Below are 6,000 nucleotides of genomic sequence, written 5' to 3'. Positions count from 1 at the left end.
CCCTTTCCTCCTGTAAACCAATTTATATCGACTTTTTTTTGGCTTCTTAGCTGGAGTTGCAGCTCTCTTTGGTTTAATTTGCCTCCACCCCAATGCAACGGAGATGAATAGCATTTGTGACGCTCTCAGCGTAGAATATTTCTTCTGCTGCATCGGGTTACTCTGGATAATCTGCACGTTCCACTTAAGATGAAGTCACGGTGTCCAACGATAGATTTCTGCTTGTAGTCTTGCAATAAGTAACTGTCCCGTTTTCAACACACCATCAAAACAAGTTCAAGTGATGTGATTCTTCACTACATTACTCTGTACATGCACATATATATATATATATATATATATATATATATATATATATATATATATATATATATATATATATATATATATATATATATATATGCCCACATAAAAAATGTTGCTACTAAGAGCTGATGATCATCATTGGTCCCGTGAACATTAAAAAGCTTTATGGCCCCTGGCATCAACTCACAAGTCATATTATCATCAGATCATATGTTATGATGATACACGGCCTTTAAAACAACAAATTCCTGTTTTTAAATAGGCTAAAACACTCCATGGAACTCAATGAGGTGTTGCATGATCCTTTTCTTTTTACATACTCATTTAAACAATTGCTACATAGCAATGTAGTGATTTGTGCAGCTTTTTTTCATTCCGTACAGGTGTGCCTCTACTTTTCCCATTCCTTTTGCAACCCAGTCTCACAGCTAAACGTATAATAGCTACGTTGTGGACCAACGTGGTATTCTCACGCTTTTGGGGAGAAAGCGCGACAATACAACGTTTTATTTGCAACTAGGTCACGTGACTATCAACTTTCCCTCAGATTAAAAAAAAAAATATTATTATAAAAATTTAGTTATTAAAGACTGTCGGTCTATTATCTGTGAAAAACACAACATTTTAAGAAAGCATCAGCATCTGTATGCATTTCGATGGCATTTCTAGAGAGAAGTATGCGTTATATTTTAATAATCTTCTATCAGAGAATGTAGAAGACCTTCCGTTTATTAGTTTCTAGTGACGTTGCAAGGCAATGTGAATGAATAGGCCAAAATAAAACGTAGTATTGTCACGATTTTGGGGAGAAAGCATGAGAATACCACGTTGCTCCACAACGCAGCTATTACACGTTTTGCTGTGAGACTGGGTTGTCCTTTTAATAGCTACTGCTCTATTCCTCAATGGTCATTAAAACTCCACAAAGGAATCTGTCAGCCATTATGCTCTGTTGTACAAATTGCATGTAGTATCATCCGCAGAACCTTGTATTTGTTTAATTATTACGTCGATCCTACTTTGTGCCGCTGCAACAAGCCGAGCTCCCCATAGGGACCATTGAGGTTCCATCTAATCACCTCATCTAATAATGCTGAAAAGTTCAAGTGTTCTACACATCGCGAGTAAATTGTTGCTCAAAGCCGAACGCCATCCGCCTGGAACAACGCCGCCGCTCGTGATGCCGTCGTTGGGATGTGTGTCATTCGGATACTGTTCCCAGGGGAGCAACTTTCTGCTTTTATTATGTTGATTTACATTCCGTTGTCTCCATTTCCGAACACAGCCGGCTGCAACAGAAACAAAAGGAATGTGAGCAGTGGGCGAATCAAATGGATCAAAAACAATTAGAGTCAGCCAAATGTGAGGCTGGGATTAGTCTGCCCAACAACCTGGAAAACGATGTTTCCTTCTGCTTATTACTCATAAAGTGTATGTGCTCAGAAACCCGCTAAAGTAGACGGGACAAATGAACCGGATCACACTAGTATGTGTATACTGCTGCTTATCTGTGTTACACAGCGACAGAGCGCGATGTTAAGGGACAGCGTTTACGCATGATAGGATTTTGTTGCAAGTCAGCTTTTGTTTCTGTTGTTTTCGTTATCCGTCCTGTTTTATTCCCTGGTTTAAATTCGATCCACTGTACTTGCCGTTGTTCTTCCTGCATTTAGGCTGAATTTCAATAGTCCTTTTTTGCTTAGGAAGGTTCCTAACTGAGTGAAACGACGCAGAAGTCGTGAAAGTGTGTACTATGATGAGCTGTTTGAATTCTCTAATGCTAAGGTCAGGAGCTTCAACGTTTCCCTACTTAGCCTCTGTGACATAGGAACCAATGGAGCATCCTTTAAGTAGTTAAACAGTGAAATATCATTCGGTCGTTGGACGAGAATTAACAAATAATTGATGTTGCAATCTTGTTAATAAAGTAATATTTTGAACCTCGTTGTTTATGTTGTCTGCACGGCTCAGCACTGTAACAACACATTGACTTCTTTTGAAGTCCATCTTTTTTGTTGTAGACTGACGTCACTGAAATGGGTCTCACGTTGCTATGTAGCTTAGTGAAGCTTCGTGAAAGTGGAGTCGGATTCACTAAATCCGGTTGTCTTTTCCACACTCCTCATGAATTTTCCTCACCATATTTCCTTGATGCCGTGAGGTTTTCCACAGAGGTCAAGGAAAAGTGGTTAGGAATTGAAGTTAATAGTAGGACATGTTTGTGACTATTCAAATCCAGCCCCAGTCTTTGGGGAAATGTGGATTATAACAAAGGTTCGATATGAAATAAGGTGGTTCAGATAATGACTGAATTTCGTTGTATCAATATCTTCAGATCTCAAAATTGTACTTTGGTGTGCACAGTATTATCAATACAACATTTTGTGATGTATTTGCAATGCTTAAAATTCCACATACGAATAAAGGGAAATGGTTTGATTTCAATCAAAAAGCCTAATATGAGCAAAATATCAGAGTAACCATATGATCAGTGTGATTGTCGGCCTATTGGGAATGAAGTTGTGTATTTCTTTTAGTTTGCAGTGATTAGTGTGTTGTGTTATTTTATCGTACCTTATTTTACCTGCATGCTTTTTGTGTGAGTTGTAAGGACTTATGTAAACTTCCTTTAGCTGACAAAATAACTCTATTGCTTCCACCTGGAAATACTTGATAATCAACTGGCGAACCAGGTGCAATGCGGAGTGTGGCTGATTGGTGGAGTTTAAAAGAGCTAACGACGGACGGACGCACGGAGGACGAGGAGAAGCACGGACGGAACGCAGAGAGGAATACGGACGGAACAGAGGATAATCTGGATAGGAGAAACTTTGGCCACCCAGAAGATTGGATTGTTCAAGATGGATATGTGACTGGTTAGAGGATTGTGATTTTAAGAGATAAACCGTCTCTACGATTTTAAGATATAACTTATTCCTACCTTTTATAAAACTATTTTTATAGATATATCCCTTGTGGTCTCTGTGTCCTCCGGCGTACCGCTATAAGAGAGGGTCCATACGGCTGACATGATGAGTCCAACTTTAATTATGCAAGACTTGTGTGTGAATGTGAGCAAAACATGTGTGAGCCATACAAGAAAACGAGGTCTCCATCCTTCTTTAAAATAAGCACATTTTCCTTCTAGCTAACTTTCTCCTGGACATAAATAACACATCAGTGTCTCACCAGGATCCCCCACTTTACACACACACACACTGCATACAGTCACAGCCCCAACTACAGTCAGGGCTTGCACCTATTACTGTTTTGTGCATATATGATCACAAGGCCGTGAACCAAAGGTTTCCGGGGCACAGGAAGTAATGAAAAATGCAGAGCCACACTGTGCTTCTCGCTTTCTTTGTAGGTCACTGCTCACAGCTATTATCAATGGGACGTGTGGCTCTGCAATTAGCACTGGCCGGTCTGTGGACATGGGGACCACAGCTTAAAAGCAGATTCCACTCTAGATAATGCATTTGTATCTGGTAGTGGGTGGATGCTGAGTTCTAAGGACAGAATGGGGCGAGGTGGGTATTGTCTTACGGTGGGAACCAATGCAAGTTTAGCATTAATCTGACAGTCTACCCGCTGCTGCAGATCAGAGGAAAGGGAAACGATCCGTGACCTCAAGGGGCTGGAGGCTTGCTGAGCAGCGCAGATATGAGAAAACAGGGAGGCGGGCGAGCAGTAACCATGCAAGGTATGGGAGGTCTGAGTGAGCATGGGAAATGGTTTGAGGGTCTAAAGGGTTTGGGAGCGTGGTGGGGAAAACTGGTTCACATGCCGGATGGCGGGGAAAGAACAGGATTACTGCGACGTGGCACGCGGATGTCCAAATAGAGAAAGGCAAGCTGGTGCAGGAGGGGGAGGAAACCACTGCGAGTGCACTGGGCGATACAACGTTGATGTGAGAGGAGTGGAAAGCAGTGGCTTTATAGGGGAGTTGTCCATCATCGTAACAGTTTTATATATTTTTGGGTAATGTGATACATTTGGTTTAAGCTGTGATTAGAGCGTGCTGTGTTGAGACCTACTTGCTGACCAACATTTTTGTTTTTAGAGGCTGCGGCATGAATGGAAGCGGTGCAAACCAACTCATGCTAGCTTGCCGGAATCAGACCCTTAATTTTTCAACTCGAGCTCTGTTGGTAACCACAAATTTCTCCTTCACGACACTCCCAGATTATGCATATTCACATTTGGTGGTTCAAAAATTTTGAGGGATAAAAAATGATTGAATTCAGCACCAAATCTGTGTAAAAAGTTACATAATGCATGCTACAAAAGTAAGGAGAGGAATGGCCATCATAGTCTTAATTTCAGCATTCAGTTAAAAAATGAATAGGCTTCCGATAACCATTATGTTTGTTTTATGGTTCTGTAACAGACAGAACCAAGTTCCTGTTTAAGTTCCTGACCTTGATGTGATTTTCACCACGTCTTTGTGGCATTTACAGTTGACTTGCTACCTCCCCCTAAAGATCCCATCACCCCAAATAAAAAGACAAAAATGTGTCAATCTCTCACAGATGAATTCATCTTTAGATTCAATTTGACCTTCAATTTATTAACGATTAAGCAGTTGAGTTATTCTGCAGCACCGACTGTCTCTGATGAATGTCCAATTTCCCCTTCTCTACTCTGTCTTAGTTTCCATTGACTCCCGAGCACTTCATTGCTCCTCTGTGTTCACCAGCTAGGCGCTAACTTTCTCTCTCTTTAATCAATAAAAGCATTATTGACCGTGGATGAAATGCGTCAATGTGCCTTAATCAGTACAGGTTTATCTGACTGCAGGAAGAGAAGGACACCAGCAGCACTGTCAGACACAAAGAGCAGAGCTTCCCGCGCTGGGACCTGGCCGGGTATGTGATCACCCGGAGAGCACTAATGTACTATTCTGTTGTTTGGTAATAAAGCACGCTTTCATTATCACATTACAGCAAGGCTTACACCTCAGGGTGACTGACAACCGATAGCTATGTTTACTGCTAAGTGCCATTAACGCTCCATTGAACTACATAATGTTTAAGCCATCATTCTGTCGCGTGCTTGAGTCGCACGCCACATTCTCAGTGTAGTTGCCTCTTCGACCCACATGAAACACTGTTCCAAGACGTTATTGACCTCGAAAAACACGAGGCTCACACATAAATCCAACCGCACATTGGATAAGTGAGTATGTGAGCGACAGAACAGGACGCCTGAAGGGTAAGAGAGCTGGAGAAAAGGGGAGAAAGCGATGTCGGATGTGCAGCGGATACGGAGCCGGAGGCAGATGCCACGGTGTTGGGCAGGAAGGTAGGAAGAGGGACGAAGGAACGAGAGAGGAGAATAAATGCAAAGCTACAGGGAAGTCAAGAAAGATTACCAGTGATGAAGTTCAAAGTGAAGAAGGGTAAATCGTGTGTAAGGAACTCCGACAGAGTGCGATGTTTAAGAGGTTTAAAGGTGCAAGGGTGAGAACAGGGGAACAGAGTGCGAGTACGAGGTGCGACTCCCGGTGTCGCACTGCATGAGTGGGGAGCATTTGAAGGACACTCATGGGAGGAGACGTAGCACATTTCATTAAAAGAGCATTTATTGTTCCTCTGCCTCCCCTGGCAAGCTAGCGTCGGACTGGGCTAAAGCAGTTCCTTTCCCCCCAAACCGCTTTGTGAATTAGAAGCCCCTGTCATCCATGAGCTG

The sequence above is a fragment of the Gasterosteus aculeatus genome, chromosome 7 (genome assembly GCF_964276395.1).
Source record: "Gasterosteus aculeatus chromosome 7, fGasAcu3.hap1.1, whole genome shotgun sequence".
Lineage (NCBI taxonomy): Eukaryota > Metazoa > Chordata > Actinopteri > Perciformes > Gasterosteidae > Gasterosteus > Gasterosteus aculeatus.
This window is presented reverse-complemented; position numbering follows the sequence as displayed.